General features: G+C 45.9%; 1 pseudogene; it reads left to right on the top strand.

The window, feature by feature from the left end:
• The first annotated feature begins 563 nt into the window (after positions 1-563).
• The window catches only part of LOC135051676 (vomeronasal type-2 receptor 26-like), an 81,794-nt pseudogene continuing 59,421 nt past the window's right edge, over positions 564-22,936 (top strand).

Genomic DNA, 22,936 nt, shown 5'->3' with positions numbered 1-22,936 from the left:
TTCTGGACACTGAGCTACTTCAACCACATCTATCAGGGATCCTACAGATTGTCTCAACTCTATCCCCACAGGGTCCCACTCCAGCTCCCCCTGAGAACCATTTCTTTCCAAGTGTTTAGTTTTGCTTTGGAATTTACCTTGTCCCATTTTTCCCTGTTTATCCTTAGCTACAACCTCCTTCCCAGCAACTGACAGATTAGAGGCCTGCTTTGGCTTTCTATTTTTTGAGACATTTGGGTCAAAAAATAATTCTTTTACCCCAACCATGACCACCTCCCCCTCTTCTTCATCATCAGAAGAAGACAGGACATCAAACCTATTTGCGAAAACAACATCTGCCTCCTTTTTTTAGGCTTCCTCCTCCCTTTATTGACAATCTGAAAGGATGCCTCCCCTTTTTCAAGCTAAACCTTCTCTTTCCCACCATCTTCTATTCTCTTCGAGATGTCCTGATGCTGCATAGTTACTGGTACGCTACTTTCGAGACCAGGACCAACCTCCGGCACCACTTATTCCACCCCTGCACTATAATTATGCGAAGCCTCAGGGCATCGACTGTAGGGATGACCAACTGCACCGCAAAGATTACACCTGATCTTGCTGAATTCCCGGGACCCATGCCCCAACTAGCCACACAAAGCACATTTAATAACCCCACAATCGCTACTGAGGTGACGGAAGTCACCATACTTATGACAGGTTCTGGGTTGCCCATGGTAAAAACACTGGAGCCGATCACGGCCAATGTAAGCTGCAGAAGGTATGTGTCTAGTCTCAGCCCCTTCCTGATATAACCTAACAAAGGCCGAATAGGCACCACCCCAGACCCCCCTAGCATGATCAAACTTTACCAAAGGAGATAGTACTGTACAAGACCTAGACAAACAATATATTTCATCAGCAGGGGGCAATGATTCATTAGGCACCAACACAGTGATCTTAACCCTGTCCTGCCTCATGATGGTATGGTGGGCTTTGAAAAAAACAATATGGTTCCTTCATCTTATTTTTCTCCCAACGGGAGACAAAAGCCTGCAGGCTATTCAGGGAGAGGAAGCTCAGGTCGAAATCTGGATTTCTCACTGGGTGAATGCATGCAAAAAGATCTACAGCCTCAAACCCCAGCGAGAAGATCATACCTAAGAACTCCGACTTCGAAGGAGCCTCCCCATCCCCTACCCATCTGAACTGCACCACATTTCTTCTTTTTATGGGCTGACCCCCACTCACCCCGAACTGAGGACCAGGACTTGGCCGACCAGGAGCCGCCAAAGAATTAGCATATGAACCGGCACCCGGCCTAACCTCAGAGGGAGTTACAGGGAGCCCTTCAGGTGCCAGACCACTACCAGCCCCTATTCCCACACTCCCCACCCTACCAGTCATCCTGACCTGGTTCGCCTGAAACAAATTCACAGCTGCTAGAGCCCTCACCAGCATATTCATGTTACCATATACAGTTTCTACCAGCATAACTTCTTCAGGGGTGAATTTGCTCTTATCTACAGCTGGCAGTCCTTGAGCCAAAGAGCTTTAAATAATTTTTTAACCGGTTCAGTTTTGTGGAGATTTCACAATAACTAGGAGAAAATCTTCCCTTTGTTGTGACAGTGCAGCAGCTAAAAGGACGCATAGGTAACCGACTTCCGTTATCACCGACTTCCACCTGAGTGGAGCTGGGTACTGCACTTACTAGCAGTGTAAAACAAATGTGCCCAATATTTGTGTGCAAAAGAAACCCGTGTTTTCCATGCATAGAAATTCAGTGCATGTACATTACAATATGGAATGTCCATTTTTATTTATTTATTTTTTAATATATTCTCCTGATATGAGAGAGATGTACAGTATATGGATATATGGAGTATGTTTTCCTGCAGAATATAATTTTTCAAACTTGTTTTTCTTCTAAGCAAACTTTATTCATAGGCTACAGTATGAAAGAAGTAAAAAAAAAAGAATCCACTATTTCCATGACTGTGTTTATAGGTTAGATACATTTGGTGGAAGTAAGAATAGTGTGTGACTGAATTAAATCTTCTACATAACGTAATGCTCTATGCTTTATAAAAAGAGGAAGCCTTGTCATACACTGATATACAGAGGCTGGAGGCTGCAATGCATCACAGAGAGCATTTTATCCTTGTTGTTATTGTACCAGCTAGAGAAATATTGCTAACACAGGTAACTTGCCATTCAGTAATGCTCTGCGTGATGTTACTGTTCCAGACACTCTGCAAACCCTTATCCTCATCACCTGCCTGTGACCTGAAATTCGAAGACATAACAGAAGACTACAAATACTTTAAAAATGGGGACATTATAATTGGGGGAATAATAACCCTTAACGGCATGCTGACTGTGATCTCACATAAAGACCAGAGATTTTTGTTTTGTAGTGGGTAAGTGAACTTTAGATTATATCTGAAAGGAAGCAAAAACACTGACAATACTAACCAATCACATTGCAGAAACTAAGGTACATGTATAAAGACGTATCCTTCTTTGGAGTTGTCAAATGACCTGGACTTCTAGGGAAAGTATTTAAAACAAAGGTTCTCAACCACCGTCCTCATGTACCACCAACAGGTCATGTTTATTTGATATCTTAAATCATGCACAGGTGAGTTAGTGTATTTTGCTGGGTTAGTAATTCCCACCTGCTCCCACAGACAGAAATTCCAGAAATGTGACCTGTTTGCAAAACCTCAGGGTTGAGGCTGAGAATCAGTGTGAGGGGTACACACGGAGCGATAGTGCTTAAAAGCTAAGCAATCTAGTCAGATTGCTTAGATTTTAAGCAGTGATCGCTCCGTGAGTACCCCCCTCAAGGTTGAAAACAAATGCATTAGCAAAGGCAAAGTAGCAATCAATTGCAAAATTAACACAAACCTGCACACGCAAAAAATACATGCCCACAGTGCAAACTAACAAAAAGAAAACCAAATACACAAAATAGGAGTAACACTGAAAGCCATGAAGACTAGTGCTAAAATCAATTACAGTATACAGTACTGCAGTTTCATTGCAGATTAGCACATACCACCCAACCTGACCCTCTCCAGGGGGTATATTTACTAAGCTCCCGATTTTGACCGAGATGGTGTTTTTTCTTAAAGTGTCATCTCGGGAATTTACTAAACTCAAATCACGGCAGTGATGAGGGCATTCGTATTTTTTTGGAAGTCAAAGAAAAAAAATACGAATGAATACACCATCGGTCAAATACGACTGTTTTTTGATAGAACTCAGTAATTTACTAACATTTGTATTTCTCAAACACTGCCGGCAATAGCCAAACACTGCCGTTAAAAAATACAATTCGTAAAAAAAAGCAGTTTTAAAACAGACCTGCTTTTTTTTACCGTGTTCTGATAGGCATGCACGGATCCATGAGATCTGTGCATGTTTATCAGTGGGAAGGGGTGGGAAATAGTGTAAAATGAGGAAAAAAATGCGTGGGGTCCCCCCTCCTAAGCAAAACCAGCCTCGGGCTCTACGAGCCGGTCCTGGTTGAAAAAATATGAGGAAAAAAATGACTAGGGTTCCCCCATATCAACCAGCACTGGGCTCTGCGCCTGGTCCAAAAAATACGGGGGACAAAAAGCGTAGGGGTCCCCCGTATTTTTTACACCAGCACCGGGCTCCACTAGTCAGAGAGATAATGCCACAGCCGGGGGACACTTTTATATAGGTCCCTGCGGCCCTGGCAATAAATCACTAACTAGTCACCCCTGGCTGGGGTACCCTGGAGGAGTGGGAACCCCTTAAAGCAAAGGGTCCCCCCTCCAGACACCCAAGGGCCAGGGGTGAGGCCCGAGGCTGTCCCCGCCATCGATGGACTGTGGATGGGGAGCTGATAGCCAAGTGTTAAATAAAAGAATATTGTTTTTTGCACAAGAACTACAAGTCCCTGCAAGCCTCCCCCGCAAGCTGGTACTAGGAGAACCACAAGAACCAGCATGCAGGGGTTAAACGGGCACGCAGGTACCTATAGTTCTTCTGAAAAAAAAATACTCAAATAAAAACAGGACACACACACCTTGAAAGTACAAATTTATTACATACATTCCAACACACACATACTTACCTATGTTCAGCTGCCGACGCGGCCCATGTCTCAACGTCGAATCCAGGGTACCTGAAAATAAAATTATACTCACCTAAATCCAGTGTGTCCTGTCCTTTTTTTATAATCCACGTACTTGACAAAAAAACAAACCGCATACCCGATCCATGCACTGAAAGGGGTCCCATGATTACACATGGGACCCCTTTCCCCATCTGCAGGGACCACCCCTGACTCCTGTCAAAGAGGGTCCCTTCAGCCAATCAGGGAGCGCCACGTCGTGGCACCCTCCTGATTGGCTGTGACCTCCTGTAGTGTCAGTGAGGCTGTGCAGTGAAGATACAATGTAGCGCATAGGCGCTCCATTATATCCAATGGTGGGAACTTTGTGGTCAGCGGTTGAGGTTACTCGCGGTCAACTGCACACATGGGACCCCTTTCAGTACGTGGATCGGGTATGTGGTTTGTTTTTTTGCCAAGTACGTGGATTAGAAAAAAAGGACAAGTACCAGCTTGCGTGGGAGGCTTGCAGGGACTTGTAGTTCTTGTGCAAAAAACAATATTCTTGTATTTAACACTTGAATATCAGCCCCCCATCCGCAGCCCATGGATGGGGGGGACAGCCTTGGGCTTCACCCCTGGACCTTGGGTGGCTGGAGGGGGGAGACCCCTTGCTTTAAGGGGTTCCCACTCCTCCAGGGTACCCCGGCCAGGGGTGACTAGTTAGTGATTTAATTGCAGGGCCGCAGGGACCTATATAAAAGTGTCCCCCGGCTGTGGCATTATCTCTCTGATTAGTGGAGCCCGATGCTGGTGTAAAAAATATGGGGGACCCCTACGCTTTTTGTCCACCATATTTTTTGCTCCAGGACCAGGCGCAGAGCCCGGTGCTGGTTGATTGAATATGGGGGAACCCTAGTCATTTTTTTCCTCATATTTTTTCAACCAGGACCGGCTCAAAGAGCACGAGGCTGGTTTTGCTTAGGAGGGGGGACCCCACACATTTTTTTCCCCACTTTTAACTATTTTTATTTTTTTTAAAGATGCACAATGAAACCCTGCACGGATCTCACAGATCCGGCCGAGTTTCATTGTTTTAATGTCGGCAGTGTTTTACTATTCACTCCCGTAAAACACTGCCAAACATACGAATGACATCGACATCGGAAAACACGAAAATGTAAAATACGGCAGCTTAGTAAATGAGATGTAATAAATTCAAAAAGTTGCATAATTACACATTCAATGTCATTCGTGTTTGAACTTTAAACTCATTCTGAAAAATACGAATTTTAGTAAAAATACCCCCAGGAGGGACAGAATGCTCTGCTCCTGCACTTTCCTCTTAATGTATGATTGCCACCACCTGTGCTGAAGCAACTTTCTTATCCATTAACCTGTTCAACACGGGCAGTGGTGCAAGTACAACATTTTTTTTAGTGGCACTGATAGTAAAAATGGGTGTGGTCACGTGTCATGATGAGCGGGTTCACATGAAACTAGGGAAGTGGGTACATGACAATAGGGCCATGGCCACATTATGCTACACACTGCAAAGCCCCTTACACATTATGCCAAACACCGTAAGGCCCATTATACATTATGCCACACACCGTAATGCTTATTACACATTATGCCACACACCGTAATGCTTATTACACATTATGCCACACACCTATCATGCCTATCATGATTATCATGATTATGCCTATTACACATTATGCCACAAACTGTAATGCCTTACATATTATACCACACGCCGTAATGCCTATTACATATTATGCCACACACAGTTATGCCACTGACACCATTTATGTGCCACACACAATTATGCCCCTTAGAAATGATGCCCCAGTGGTGGGCTGGTGGCATACTTGCCTACCTGACCCTCTCCATGAGGGAGAAAATGCTCTGTTCCTGGACATTCCTGGTAATGTATGATTGCCATCGCCTGTGGTGAAACACCTTTCTTATACATCACCTAGCTCACCACAGGTGATGGCAATCATGCATTACCAGGAAAGTCCAGGAACAGAGCATTTTCTCCCTCATGGAGAGGGTCAAGTAGGTAAGTGTGGCTGGTGGTACTGAGTTCCACCACCATATTTCTTAATGGTACTCCATACCACCACATACCACCCTACTTTCAGCACTGAACATGGGTATCAGCAATCATACATTAAGAGGAAAATCCAGAAGCAGAGCATTGTGTCCCTCCTAGAGAGGGTCATGTTGGGAGGTACTGTATGTTAGCATTTATTTCCACTAAGAGAATCTCTGCCTTAGTGTTTCCAGTAAATTAAACTAAAAACACAGTGTAATGTGTATATATAACAAATGTCTTTAATTGTAATGTAATAAATTTTAAAACATAAGCTAAAGAAAGGAATAAAGCTGAAATTCAGGATTATTAAGGGTCACAAACCTGCAGCTAAAATAGTGAGGCAGCACACAAGCTGTGTGTGATTTTACTAAACAGAATCAGCTGTGTGCGATTATTTGCTAATTGTGAAGTGATCACGTCAATCATGGATGTAACTGGTGCCAATATAGTGACTTGCAAAGTGGGGGTCATTCTGACCCGATCGCACGCTGCAGTTTATCGGAGCGGTGCGATCGGGTCAGAACTGTGCATGCGCCGCTGCCACAATGTGCCGGCACATGCCAGATGGCCAAAGGCCGTCGGGCCTCTATGGTCGCATCTGCCTGATTGACATGCAGAGGCGATCGCTGGGCAGGGAGGCAGAATGGCAGCATTTGGCCGCCGTTTCGTAGATGCGGTCAGGCCAATGCAGGCGTGGCCGGACCGAACTGTGGACGGGCCGCAGTGGCTGCGTGACGTCACATGCAGCCGCCGCAGGCCGGGGAGCGATGAATAGCTCCCGGTCAGCACGCTAAAGCTGCGCTGGCCGGGCGCTACTCTTGAAGTGCAAAGGCATCGCCGCTGTGCACGACCAGATTTTGTAAACTTGCAGAAACTGCCCACAGACACTCCTCTACCACATCTTTTTTAATTTGTCTACTTGCGGGTTTGTTTTTACGTGCAAGTCTGCTGAATAATTCAGTGGAGGCAATTTTTACGCTGTTCTATACACAAATATAGCGGCTGACATGCGCTCTGTGAATTTTAGGCATGTGCAGTGTATCGATTACACTGGTCAACATAAAAATATAGGCCCTCATTCCGAGTTGTTCGCTCGTTATTTTTCTTCGCATTGCAGCGATTTTCCGCAAACTGCGCATGCGCAATGTTCGCACCGCACCTGCGCCAAGTAAATTTGCTAAGAAGTTTGGTATTTTACTCATGGCTTAACGAAGAAATTTCTTCGTTCTGGTGATCGGAGGCTGATTGACAGGAAGTGGGTGTTTCTGGGCGGAAACTGGCCGTTTTATGGGAGTGTGTGAAAAAACGCTGCCGTTTCTGGGAAAAACGCGTGAGTGGCTGGAGAAATGGGGGAGTGTCTGGGCGAACGCTGGGTGTGTTTGTGACGTCAAACAAGGAATGAAAAGGACTGAACTGATCGCAGTGGCAGAGTAAGTATCGAGCTACTCAGAAACTGCAAAGAAATTTCTGATCGCTATTCTGTTCACTATTTTGCGAATCTTTCGATCGCTAATCTGCAAAGCTAAGATTCAATCTCAGTAGGCGGCGGCTTAGCGTGTGCAAAGCTTCTAAAAGCAGCTAGCGAGCGAACAACTCGGAATGAGGGCCAAAAGTCTTTATTTTAATGACTATTTTCTGATTCTCTATATAAAAAATAACCAAAACCTTTGTTTATTTTTTAAAAACTTTGCTTTTGTCCCTTTTACAATGATCAATAAATATTAAAGTTTTTGTATGACAATATAAGGAGAAGTATGTTTTTTAATAAGTAATGAAGGGGACAAGCAGGGGGAAAGCAAGTGGTATTCTGACCCTTATTACACGTAAGCAGTGTGTAACTATTCAGATACTGTACCTAAACCATGTCCATCTCTCAATGCACAGACAATGAGATTTCTGGAACTGTAAACCATTTTTCAATACAGACCAGAAGGATTGTCCATATAATATAGCTGTAGTTCTGCAGAATAGATCACTGTACATGAAACAAATAAGAGAATAAACAGTGCACAGAAATAAGATATGTCTCTGGGGTAGAGGAGGCTTAACACAGCCTGCAAGCAACTCATGCACAGGTAAATGAGTAGTAACCAGTGGTGGATCTAGACTTATCTTTTAGGGGAGGCGGTTTAAGAATTAATACAGACTCCTCCCCTCTCTACTCATTGCTCCTCCCACTTAGTCATCCCATTTTCGGTCAATACAGTATATGCCACATGATGTCCCCATAACACATTATATGCCACACAGTGTCCCCCAAACACATTATATGCCACACAGTGTCCCCCAAACACATTATATGCCACACAGTATCCAACAAACAAATTATATGCCACACAGTGTCCCCCTAACACGTTATGTGCCACACTTTGCCCCAAACACATTATATGCCACACAGTGTCCAACAAACACATTATATGCCACACAGTGTCCCTCTAACACGTTATGTGCCACACTTTGCCCCAAACACATTATATGCCACACAGTGTCCAACAAACACATTATATGCCACACAGTGTCCCTCTAACACGTTATGTGCCACACTTTGCCCCCAAACACATTATATGCCACACAGTGTCCCCCAAACACATTATATGCCACACAGTGTCCAACAAACACATTATATGCCACACAGTGTCCCTCTAACACGTTATGTGCCACACTTTGCCCCCAAACACATTATATGCCACACAGTGTCCCCCAAACACATTATATGCCACACAGTGTCCAACAAACACATTATATGCCACATAGTGTCCCCCTAACACGTTATGTGCCACACTTTGCCCCAAACACATTATATGCCACACAGTGTCCCCCAAACACATTATATGCCACACTTTGCCCCAAACACATTATATGCCACACATTGCCCCCAAACACATCATTGGCAGCTGCTGCAAAACATCTTCCCCCTGGAAACATGACAACCAGATGAGGTGTGAGGCACTGACCTTCTGGCTGATGCTGTGTCTCCACATGATGGAGGACAGTAGGTGGATGCTGCCCTGCATTGAAGGTGCATGGGGTCACTGCCACTGGTCAGGGCCAGTGGGGAGGGAGGTAAGATCAGTCAGCGGTTTGTTGAAGCCAGTGCAGCTCTTCCTATTGTTTCCCTGGCTGGTGAAGGTACCACATACCGAGTCCTCCCCAGGCTTCAGCACCTCCTTGGATGGCTTGAGATCCTGGAATGGGGAGTGGATCTTCTCACCAGTCACCGTGCTGGGAAGCAAGCAATGCAGCAGGGGGAGGTGGGTACAGGATACGGACACACTGCCCTTCCCCGGCTCACCAGATCTGACACCAGGTGATCAGGGAGCGGGCATGGAGAGCGATTGCTTATGTCACAATGAGCAGTGTTAACTTATGGGGGTGATCACCCTTATCGCCCCCTGCTGGATCCGCCACTGGTAGTAACAAAAATGGAGTATGATAGGGGATTATATTAGGTGGGCTAATACAAGAAAGTCCATATAATCACAGAAGAAATACGAATCATATTCAATTCTAAACTTTTTTTATATATTCTGTTACAGTAGTTGTTTGTTTAAAAAATGTAAATAAAAGTATTTCAAATTCATAACAAAAGTTTGTTTTATTTTTATATACAATAAAGTTATACAAATATGGAATTTTTCCTAAAATCCGTAATTTCGTTCTGATAGTTACAAAAGCAAACTTTTTCTGGTAAAACTATTTTTTCTTTAATTAGTAATGTGGAAGAAATAAAAATAAGAGTCGAACCCAGACTCAAAACTTGTGTTGACCGGTGTTATCTGCAACTGCAAATGTTTTTGCATTTGTGTTTAACCTTGAATTAGGCCCATTATCTGTATGCAGGAGGCATCTCTCAGTGACTTATTATTCTGCATGATGGGTGACTGCAATGTGCTGCACATTATCTATATGCAGAAGGCGTCTCTCAGTGACTGTTCTCATTCTACATAATGGGTGACTGCAATGTGCTGAACATTATCTGTAAGCAGGAGGCATCTCTCAGTGACTGTTATTATTTTGCACAGTGCCGGCTCCAGGCATGTTCCTTTGGAGCGGCCGCACTGGGCGCCAACTCCTAAGTGCGGCTGTCAGCCAGTCGCAATTTCAAATTTGGTTTGTCAGAAATCTTAGCCCGTGGACCGGAAGAGGCGGTTCCTAATTGGCTGCTGGACCACGAGCTATGTCTGGCTCACAAACCAGCGCCTGATTTCAGATGCGGGGCAGGCCACCGGAGACCAGACTGAGGGTCAGAAGAGGCATGCACTGTTCTCTCCTCCCCTCACACAGAAGCAGTGACAGCACAAGAAATGGGAACAGCAGGAGAGTCTGGTAGCAGTGAGCACTACGATACGGGGTGTATGTGTATCTGACACTGTGAGGGCATATAATGTGTATCTGGCACTGTGGCAGCACATATAATGTGTATCTGACACTGTGAGGGCATATAATGTGTATCTGGCACTGTGGGGGTATATAATGTGTATTTGGCACTGTGGGGGCATATAATGTGTATCTGGCACTGTGGTGGCATATAATGTGTATCTGGCACTGTGAGGGCATATAATGTGTATCTGGCACTGCACTACTGGGGCAGATAATGTGTATCTGGCACTGTGGGGGCATTTGTGTATCTGGCACTGCATTACTAGTGGCATATGTGTATCTGGCACTGTGGGGGACATATGTGTATCTAGCACTGCTGGGGGCATATGTGTATCTGGAACTACTGTGGACATTATATATAAGGCTTCTAATTGTGTTTGTAGAGGGGGTGAAAATATATATTTATTTATTTCTAATTTGACAATATAAAGTTGCGAGGCCATGCCATCTTTTCCAGGATCACATAGGGGGCGGGGGTTACTTTGAAATTTTCTCGCTCAGGGTGCTAGTGAGCCTAGTGCCAGCCCTGATTATGCATGATGGGTGACCACAAATTACTGCACATGATCTGTATGCAGGAGGCTACTCTCCGTGACTGTTATTATTTCGACCCCTTCTCTCACTGACACGGTCTCTCTCTCCCTTACACTGTCTCTCTATGCCTTACACCATCTCTCTTTCTCCATCTCCCCCTGACACTGTCTCTCCTTCACTGCCAATGTCTCTCTCTCGATTACACACTCTCTCTGTCTCCCTGATGCTCCTGTCACTGGAGATACCAGCAGCCAATCAGGGAGCGCATGTCATGGCGCTCTCCTGCTTGGCTGTGCACTCCTCGCCTGTCAATCAGGCAGAGCGCAGCAGTTAGAATGGAGCTTAGCGCAGCTCCATTCTAGCCTACGATGGGTACTTTGTGGTCTGCGGCTAACCGCAGGGTTAATTGGGATCACTCTTGTGGGTGACCACAAAGTTCCCATCATAGGCTAGAATGGAGGACCACTATCCTCCATTCTAGCCGCTGTGCTCCACCTGATTAACAGGCTAGTAGTGCACAGCCAAGCAGGAGAGCACCATGACGTGTGCTCCCTGATTGGCTGCTGGGATCTCCAGTGACAGGAGTCACTGGGGTCCTGGCATTCGGGAAAAGGTGTTCCATGTGTCCAGATGGAACCCCTTTAGTTGCATGGAGTGGGATTTTGTTTTTGTTTTTTTTATCGACCCTTTGGATTACTACAGGACTGAAGAGGACCGAGCTTCCCCGGATGGTCCATAAGTATTATTTTATTCTTTACAGGTACCCCGTGGATTCTACTGGACAAGTGCACGTGATTCTCAGCAAAGGGATGTAGGTAAGTATGTATGAGTGTGCAAATGTGTTTGTTTGAATAAAATTATACTTTCAAGGTCTGTGTTTTGTTTTTTGGGGGGTATTTTTTGTGTTAGAACCACTGGTACCAGCGGGCCCGTTATGTCCCCGCATGCTGGTACTTGTGATATTCCAAGTACCAGCTTGCGGGGGAGGCTTTCTGAAACTTGTAGTTCTACAACAAAACAATATTCTTTATTTTACACAAACAAAGGCTATCAGCACCCCATCCACCAACCAGGGATGGGGGGACATCCTTTGGCTTCACCCCTGGTCCTTGGGTGCCTGGAGGGGTGATTAGTTGGGGGGTAATGCCATGGCCACAGGGACCAGTATAAAAGTTTCCCCTGGCTGTGGCATTATTTCTCTGGCTAGTAGAGCTCGGTGCTGGTTTTAAAAATGTGGGGGACCCCTACATCTTTTGTCCCCCATATTTTTGGAACCAGGACTGGATGCAGAGCCCATTGCTGGTTGACTAAATACGGGGAACCCCTGTCCAATTTTTCCCCGGTATTTAAACAACCAGGGCCCAAGGCTGGTTACGCTTAGAACGGGGGACCTCACACAATTTTTTTTAACACTGTTTAACTCTTTTAACTCTTTTAAAACAGTACACAATGAAGCCCTGCACGGATCTCACTGATCCGGCCGGGCTTCATTGTGTTATGTCCGGCATAACACAATGATGGGGGATGAGGGTAGGGAGAGGCTGTGGAAAATACTGTTTTGCAATGTGAGCATCCGAGTCTCCGAACAGCATAAAGGGGAAGGGTGAGGGGGGAGGGGGGGATTAACCATTGTCCTTAGTATCTCTGTACAGTATGTTCTATTAGGGTACTAATTAGCTGTTTGTTCTAATTTGTACTAAAAATACTAGAGATGTGCACTTGAAATTTTTCGGGTTTTGTGTTTTGGTTTTGGGTTCGGTTCCGCGGCCGTGTTTTGGGTTCGACCGCGTTTTGGCAAAACCTCACCGAATTTTTTTTGACGGATTCGGGTGTGTTTTGGATTCGGGTGTTTTTTTTTAAAAACACTAAAAAACAGCTTAAATCATAGAATTTGGGGGTCATTTTGATCCCAAAGTATTATTAACCTCAAAAACCATAATTTCCACTCATTTTCAGTCTATTCTGAATACCTCACACCTCACAATATTATTTTTAGTCCTAAAATTTGCACCTAGGTCGCTGGATGACTAAGCTAAGCGACCCTAGTGGCCAACACAAACACCGTGCCCATCTAGGAGTGGCACTGCAGTGTCACGCAGGATGGCCCTTCCAAAAAACCCTCCCCAAACAGCACATGACGCAAAGAAAAAAAGAGGCGCAATGAGGTAGCTGTGCGAGTAAGATAAGCGACCCTAGTGGCCGACACAAACACCGGGCCCATCTAGGAGTGGCACTGCAGTGTCACGCAGGATGGCCCTTCCAAAAAACCCTCCCTAAACAGCACATGACGCAAAGAAAAAAAGAGGCGCAATGAGGTAGCTGTGTGAGTAAGATAAGCGACCCTAGTGGCCGACACAAACACCGGGCCCATCTAGGAGTGGCACTGCAGTGTCACGCAGGATGGCCCTTCCAAAAAACCCTCCCCAAACAGCACATGACGCAAAGAAAAAAAGAGGTGCAATGAGGTAGCTGTGTGAGTAAGATAAGCGACCCTAGTGGCCGACACAAACACCGGGCCCATCTAGGAGTGTCACTGCAGTGTCACGCAGGATGGCCCTTCCAAAAAACCCTCCCCAAACAGCACATGACGCAAAGAAAAAAAGAGGCGCAATGAGGTAGCTGTGTGAGTAAGATAAGCGACCCTAGTGGCTGACACAAACACCGGGCCCATCTAGGAGTGTCACTGCAGTGTCACGCAGGATGGCCCTTCCAAAAAACCCTCCCCAAACAGCACATGACGCAAAGAAAAAAAGAGGCGCAATGAGGTAGCTGTGTGAGTAAGATAAGCGACCCTAGTGGCCGACACAAACACCGTGCCCATCTAGGAGTGGCACTGCAGTGTCACGCAGGATGGCCCTTCCAAAAAACCCTCCCCAAACAGCACATGACGCAAAGAAAAAAAGAGGCGCAATGAGGTAGCTGTGTGAGTAAGATAAGCGACCCTAGTGGCCGACACAAACACCGGGCCCATCTAGGAGTGGCACTGCAGTGTCACGCAGGATGGCCCTTCCAAAAAACCCTCCCCAAACAGCACATGACGCAAAGAAAAAAAGAGGCGCAATGAGGTAGCTGTGTGAGTAAGATAAGCGACCCTAGTGGCCGACACAAACACCGGGCCCATCTAGGAGTGGCACTGCAGTGTCACGCAGGATGGCCCTTCCAAAAAACCCTCCCCAAACAGCACATGACGCAAAGAAAAAAAGAGGCGCAATGAGGTAGCTGTGTGAGTAAGATAAGCGACCCTAGTGGCCGACACAAACACCGTGCCCATCTAGGAGTGGCACTGCAGTGTCACGCAGGATGGCCCTTCCAAAAAACCCTCCCCAAACAGCACATGACGCAAAGAAAAAAAGAGGCGCAATGAGGTAGCTGTGTGAGTAAGATAAGCGACCCTAGTGGCCGACACAAACACCGGGCCCATCTAGGAGTGGCACTGCAGTGTCACGCAGGATGTCCCTTCCAAAAAACCCTCCCCAAACAGCACATGACGCAAAGAAAAATTAAAGAAAAAAGAGGTGCAAGATGGAATTGTCCTTGGGCCCTCCCACCCACCCTTATGTTGTATAAACAGGACATGCACACTTTAACCAACCCATCATTTCAGTGACAGGGTCTGCCACACGACTGTGACTGAAATGACGGGTTGGTTTGGACCCCCACCAAAAAAGAAGCAATTAATCTCTCCTTGCACAAACTGGCTCTACAGAGGCAAGATGTCCACCTCATCATCATCCTCCGATATATCACCGTGTACATCCCCCTCCTCACAGATTATCAATTCGTCCCCACTGGAATCCACCATCTCAGCTCCCTGTGTACTTTGTGGAGGCAATTGCTGCTGGTCAATGTCTCCACGGAGGAATTGATTATAATTCATTTTAATGAACATCATCTTCTCCACATTTTCTGGATGTAACCTCGTACGCCGATTGCTGACAAGGTGAGCGGCGGCACTAAACACTCTTTCGGAGTACACACTTGTGGGAGGGCAACTTAGGTAGAATAAAGCCAGTTTGTGCAAGGGCCTCCAAATTGCCTCTTTTTCCTGCCAGTATAAGTACGGACTGTGTGACGTGCCTACTTGGATGCGGTCACTCATATAATCCTCCACCATTCTTTCAATGGTGAGAGAATCATATGCAGTGACAGTAGACGACATGTCCGTAATCGTTGTCAGGTCCTTCAGTCCGGACCAGATGTCAGCATCAGCAGTCGCTCCAGACTGCCCTGCATCACCGCCAGCGGGTGGGCTCGGAATTCTGAGCCTTTTCCTCGCACCCCCAGTTGCGGGAGAATGTGAAGGAGGAGATGTTGACAGGTCGCGTTCCGCTTGACTTGACAATTTTCTCACCAGCAGGTCTTTCAACCCCAGCAGACTTGTGTCTGCCGGAAAGAGAGATCCAAGGTAGGCTTTAAATCTAGGATCGAGCACGGTGGCCAAAATGTAGTGCTCTGATTTCAACAGATTGACTACCCGTGAATCCTTGTTAAGCGAATTAAGGGCTCCATCCACAAGTCCCACATGCCTAGCGGAATCGCTCCGTGTTAGCTCCTCCTTCAATGTCTCCAGCTTCTTCTGCAAAAGCCTGATGAGGGGAATGACCTGACTCAGGCTGGCAGTGTCTGAACTGACTTCACGTGTGGCAAGTTCAAAGGGCATCAGAACCTTGCACAACGTTGAAATCATTCTCCACTGCGCTTGAGACAGGTGCATTCCACCTCCTATATCGTGCTCAATTGTATAGGCTTGAATGGCCTTTTGCTGCTCCTCCAACCTCTGAAGCATATAGAGGGTTGAATTCCACCTCGTTACCACTTCTTGCTTCAGATGATGGCAGGGCAGGTTCAGTAGTTTTTGGTGGTGCTCCAGTCTTCTGTACGTGGTGCCTGTACGCCGAAAGTGTCCCGCAATTCTTATGGCCACCGACAGCATCTCTTGCACGCCCCTGTCGTTTTTTAAAAAATTCTGCACCACCAAATTCAAGGTATGTGCAAAACATGGGACGTGCTGGAATTTGCCCATATTTAATGCACACACAATATTGCTGGCGTTGTCCGATGCCACAAATCCACAGGAGAGTCCAATTGGGGTAAGCCATTCCGCGATGATCTTCCTCAGTTGCCGTAAGAGGTTTTCAGCTGTGTGCGTATTCTGGAAAGCGGTGATACAAAGCGTAGCCTGCCTAGGAAAGAGTTGGCGTTTGCGAGATGCTGCTACTGGTGCCGCCGCTGCTGTTCTTGCGGCGGGAGTCCATACATCTACCCAGTGGGCTGTCACAGTCATATAGTCCTGACCCTGCCCTGCTCCACTTGTCCACATGTCCGTGGTTAAGTGGACATTGGGTACAGCTGCATTTTTTAGGACACTGGTGAGTCTTTTTCTGAGGTCTGTGTACATTTTCGGTATCGCCTGCCTAGAGAAGTGGAACCTAGATGGTATTTGGTAACGGGGGCACACTACCTCAAGAAATTGTGTAGTTCCCTGTGAACTAACGGCGGATACCGGACGCACGTCTAACACCAACATAGTTGTCAAGGCCTCAGTTATCCGCTTTGCAGCAGGATGACTGCTGTGATATTTCATCTTCCTCGCAAAGGACTGTTGGACAGTCAATTGCTTACTGGAAGTAGTACAAGTGGTCTTCCGACTTCCCCTCTGGGATGACCATCGACTCCCAGCAGCAACAACAGCAGCGCCAGCAGCAGTAGGCGTTACATGCAAGGATGCATCGGAGGAATCCCAGGCAGGAGAGGAATCGTCAGAATTGCCAGTGACATGGCCTGCAGGACTATTGGCATTCCTGGGGAAGGAGGAAATTGACACTGAGGGAGTTGGTGGGGTGGTTTGCGTGAGCTTGGTTACAAGAGGAAGGGATTTACTGGTCAGTGGACTGCTTCCGCTGTCACCCAAAGTTTTTGAACTTGTCACTGACTTATTATGAATGCGCTGCAGGTGACGTATAAGGGAGGATGTTCCGAGGTGCTTAACGTCCTTACCCCTACTTATTACAGCTTGACAAAGGCAACACACGGCTTGACACCTGTTGTCCGCTTTTCTGTTGAAATACCTCCACACTGAAGAGCTGATTTTTTTGGTATTTTCACCAGGCATGTCAACGGCCATATTCCTCCCACGGACAACAGGTGTCTCCCCGGGTGCCTGACTTAAACAAACCACCTCACCATCAGAATCCTCCTGGTCAATTTCCTCCCCAGCGCCAGCAACACCCATATCCTCCTCATCCTGGTGTACTTCAACACTGACATCTTCAATCTGACTATCAGGAACTGGACTGCGGGTGCTCCTTCCAGCACTTGCAGGGGGCGTGCAAATGGTGGAAGGCGCATGCTCTTCATGTCCAGTGTTGGGAAGGTCAGGCATCGCAACCGACACAATTGGACTCTCCTTGTGGATTTGGGATTTCGAAGAACGCACAGTTCTTTGCGGTGCTTTTGCCAGCTTGAGTCTTTTCAGTTTTCTAGCGAGAGGCTGAGTGCTTCCATCCTCATGTGAAGCTGAACCACTAGCCATGAACATAGGCCAGGGCCTCAGCCGTTCCTTGCCACTCCGTGTGGTAAATGGCATATTGGCAAGTTTACGCTTCTCCGACAATTTTATTTTAGGTTTTGGAGTCCTTTTTTTACTGATATTTGGTGTTTTGGATTTGACATGCTCTGTACTATGACATTGGGCATCGGCCTTGGCAGACGACGTTGCTGGCATTTCATCGTCTCGGCCATGACTAGTGGCAGCAGCGTCAGCACGAGGTGGAAGTGGATCTTGATCTTTCCCTAATTTTGGAACCTCAACATTTTTGTTCTCCATATTTTAATAGGCACAACTAAAAGGCACCTCAGGTAAACAATGGAGATGGATGGATACTAGTATACTTATGGATGGACTGCCGAGTGCCGACACAGAGGTAGCTACAGCCGTGGACTACCGTACTGTGTCTGCTGCTAATATAGACTGGATGATAATGAGATGAAATCAATATATATATATGTATGTATATATAATATCACTAGTACTGCAGCCGTACAGGTAGATAATATATTTATTAGGTAATGATGACTGATGACGGACCAGCTGGACACTGTCAGCTCAGCAGCACCGCAGACTGCTACAGTAAGCTACTATACTATAGTAGTATGTACAAAGAAGAAAGAAAAAAAAAAACACGGGTAGGTGGTATACAATTATGGATGGACTGCCGAGTGCCGACACAGAGGTAGCTACAGCCGTGGACTACCGTACTGTGTCTGCTGCTAATATAGACTGGATGATAATGAGATGAAATCAATATATATATATGTATGTATATATAATATCACTAGTACTGCAGCCGGACAGGTAGATAATATATTTATTAGGTAATGATGACTGATGACGGACCTGCTGGACACTGTCAGCTCAGCATCACCGCGGACTGCTACAGTAAGCTACTATACTATAGTAGTATGTACAAATAAGAAAGGAAAAAAAAAAACCACGGGTAGGTGGTATACAATAATGGATGGACTGCCGAGTGCCGACACAGAGGTAGCTACAGCCGTGGACTAACGTACTGTGTCTGCTGCTAATATAGACTGGATGATTGATAATGAGATGAAATCAATATATATATGTATGTGTATATATAATATCACTAGTACTGCAGCCGGACAGGTAGATAATATATTTATTAGGTAATGATGACTGATGACGGACCTGCTGGACACTGTCAGCTCAGCAGCACCGCAGACTGCTACAGTAAGCTACTATACTATAGTAGTATGTACAAAGAAGAAAGAAAAAAAAAAAACACCACGGGTAGGTGGTATACAATTATGGATGGACTGCCGAGTGCCGACACAGAGGTAGCTACAGCCGTGGACTAACGTACTGTGTCTGCTGCTAATATAGACTGGATGATTGATAATGAGATGAAATCAATATATATATGTATGTATATATAATATCACTAGTACTGCAGCCGGACAGGTAGATAATATATTTATTAGGTAATGATGACTGATGACGGACCTGCTGGACACTGTCAGCTCAGCAGCACCGCAGACTGCTACAGTAAGCTACTATACTATAGTAGTATGTACAAAGAAGAAAGAAAGAAAAAAAACACGGGTAGGTGGTATACAATTATGGATGGACTGCCGAGTGCCGACACAGAGGTAGCTACAGCCGTGGACTAACGTACTGTGTCTGCTGCTAATATAGAGTCTAGACTGGATGATAAATTATTGATAATGAGATGAAATCAATATAATATCACTAGTACTGCAGCCGGACAGGTACTATATATATTTATTATGTAATGACTGATGACGGACCTGCTGGACACTGTCAGGTCAGCACAGCACCGCAGACTGCTACAGTAAGCTACTATAGTAGTATGTATAAAGAAGAATGAAAAAAAAAAAAACCACGGGTAGGTGGTATACAATATTATATATATATATATATATATTATATACAATTATATATATATATATATATATATATATATATATTAAACTGGTGGTGATTGATTATTAAACTGGTGGTCACTTCAGGTCACGTTGCAACTTGCAACTAGTACTCCGAGGCCTAAGCAGACAATCACAAAATATATTATTATACTGGTGGTCAGTGTGGTCACAACAATGGCAGTGTGGCACTGACTCTGGCAGCAAAAGTGTGCACTGTACGTTATATGTACTCCTGAGTCCTGCTCTCAGACTCTAACTGCTCCCCACTGTCAGTGTCTCCCCCACAAGTCAGATAATACACTTACAGTCACACTATCTAATCTATAAATATCACTTCAGCAAGTAGTATAGTAGTATACAGTATAGTAGTACTCCTCCTAATAATGCTCCTCAAAATACTGTGTCTCTCTCTTCTCTAAACGGAGAGGACGCCAGCCACATCCTCTCCCTATGACTCTCAATGCACGTGTGAAAATGGCGGCGACGCGCGGCTACTTATATAGAATCCGAGTCTCGCGATAGAATCCGAAACTCGCGAGAATCCGACAGCGTGATGATGATGTTCGGGCGCGCTCGGGTTAGCCGAGCAAGGCGGGAAGATCCGAGCCTGCTCGGACCCGTGTAAAAAAACCTGAAGTTCGGGCGGGTTCGGATTCAGAGGAACCGAACCCGCTCATCTCTACAAAATACTGTACAGAGATACTAAGTACGGTGATTTGGCATCCAGGAACTTGGGGAGAAGCTTTTATCTCTCTCGATTATACATAGAAAGATTAAACTTGTTGCTGTATGTTACAAGCTGTTTGTGCTAATTAGTACCCTAATAGAACATACTGTACAGAGATACTAAGGACGGTGATTTGGCATCCAGGAACTTAGGGAGGAGATTTTTTCTTTCTCCATTGTAATCTTTCTAAGTATAATGAAGAGAGATAAAAACTCCTGACTAAGTTCCTGGATTCCAAATTACCGTGCTTGGCATTTCTGTACAGTATTTCCTATCTAACCAGAAACCCTGCATCCTGTGCAAGCTGGGCAGCAACTGGAGGGAACCCGACAGACGGTTGCTTGCCGTTTCCCTTTGCAGTATCACATAAAACAGCGGTTGGTCTGCCCCAAAAGCCAAGAGTCTCTTCTTTTGTATGGTACCACTCCCGAGTCTCTGGAACACCCAGAACCAGAGATATAAGTATGCAAAGTGGACCCATTTTCCCATAGACTATAATGGGCCCATTAATTCAGACCCACCATGGATTCCAACGCTTGCCATGAGCCTTGTGGGGTCATAGAAAATTGGGGTTAGTATCCTCTGGTAGCTAATTATCTCCCCGCCTATACCAACCTAATTCTGTGCTGATTGGACCCTCAGAACCGGAGATATTAAACTTAAAGACCATTTTAATTTAATCTAATTTAATAGATCACATACAGTAAACTGAACGTAAATGGAGCATTGCTTTAAAACGTTCATTTGTGTCTGTCAACATTACTTTTATTTTTGTATTCATTGGTTGCTTTTTTTGGATTCCAACAGATAATTCATATTTTCAACAGCGTCTCTAACCTCCGCTGGTTAATCCCCACGTCCCCCGTCACCCTTCTCCCTCCCCTTTATGCTGTTTGGGGACTCGGACACTCAAATTTCAAAACAATGTATTTTCAACAGCCTCACCCTACCCCCATCCCCCATGATTGTATTATGCCAGACATAACACAATGAAGCCCGGCCGCATCACTGACATCCATGCAGGGCTTCATTGTGTACAGTATTAAAAGATTTAAAAGTGTTTAAAAAAAATGTGTGGGGTCCCTCCTCCTAAGCATAACCAGTCTCGGGCTCTTAATGTTAATTAAGCCGGCCCTGGTTGTTTTAATACTGAAGAAAAATTGGACAGGGGTTCCCCGTATTTAGCCAACCATCACCGGGCTCTGCGTCTGGGCCTGGTTCTAAAAATATGGGGGTAAAAAGATGTAGGGATCCCCCTTATTTTTTAAAACTAGCATCAGGTTCCACTATCCAGAGAGATAATCCCACAGTCGGGGGACACTTTTATACTGGTCCCTGCGGGCATGGCATTATCCCCCCAACTAGCAACCCCTGGTCGGGGTACCCTGGGGGAGTGGGCACCCCTTAAATTAAGGGGTCCCACCTCCAGGCACCCAAGGACAAGGGGTGAAACCCGAGGCTGCCTCCCCATCCCTGGGTGGTGGATGGGAGGCTGACAGCCTTTCTGCAAAAAAAGAATATTGTTTTTTGTCATAGAACTACAAGTTCCAGTAAGCCTCCCCACAAGCTGGTACTTAGAGAACCACAAGTACCAGCATGTGGGGAAATAACGGGCCCGCTGGTACCAGTAGTTCTATCACAAATAAACACCCAAATAAAAACAAAACACACATACCTTGAAAGTATAATTTTATTCAAACAAACACACTTACACACTCATACATACTTACCTACATCCCACACTGAGAATCACGACCACTTGTCCAGTAGAATCCACGGGGTACCTGTAAGGAATAAAATTATACTTACGGACCATCCGGGGAAGCTCGGTCCTCTTCAGTCCTGTAGTAATCCAAAGGGTTGGAAAAAAAACCACACGTAATCACGCTCCACCCAACTAAAGGGGTTCCATGTGGACACATGGAACACCTTTACCCGAATGCCGGGACCCCCCATGACTCCTGTCACTGGAGATCCCAGCAGCCAATCAGGGAGCACACACCATGGCGCTTTCCTGCTTGGCTGTGCGCTACTAGCCTGTCAATCAGGCAGAGCGCAGCGGCTAGAATGGAGGATAGTGGTCCTCCATTCTAGCCTATGATGGGCACTTTGCTGTTTGTGGCTAACCGCAAAGTTAATTGGGGTCACCCACAAGAGTGATCCCAATTAACTCTGTGGTAAGCCGCAGAACGCAAAGTTCTAATCATAGGCTAGAATGGAGCTGCGCTAAGCTCCGTTCTAGCCGCTGTGCTCTGCCTGATTGACAGGCCAGGAGCGCACAGCCAAACAGGAGAGCGCCATGATGTGCAGTCCCTGATTGACTGCTGGGATCTCCAGTGATAGCAGTCACGGGGATCCCAGCATTCTGGGAAAAGGGGATCCATTCTGTTTTTATTAAATTTTTTGTTGTTGTTGTAGAACTACACGTACCAGCGGGCCTGTTATTTCCCCACAGGCTGGTACTTGTTGTTCTCCGAATATCAGCAAGCAGGGGAGGCTTGCTGGAACTTGTAGTTCTACGACAAAAAACAATATTCTTTTTTTTACGCAAACAAAGGCTATCAGCCCCCCATCCACCACCCAGGGATGGGGGGACAGCCCCTGGCTTTACCCCAGGCCCATGGGTGCCTTGTAAGGGGACCCCTCGATTTAA

Source organism: Pseudophryne corroboree, chromosome 1, assembly GCF_028390025.1.
Source record: "Pseudophryne corroboree isolate aPseCor3 chromosome 1, aPseCor3.hap2, whole genome shotgun sequence".
Classification (NCBI taxonomy): domain Eukaryota; kingdom Metazoa; phylum Chordata; class Amphibia; order Anura; family Myobatrachidae; genus Pseudophryne; species Pseudophryne corroboree.
Note: the sequence above shows the minus strand (reverse complement) of the source record. Positions and strands in the feature narration are given on the sequence as shown.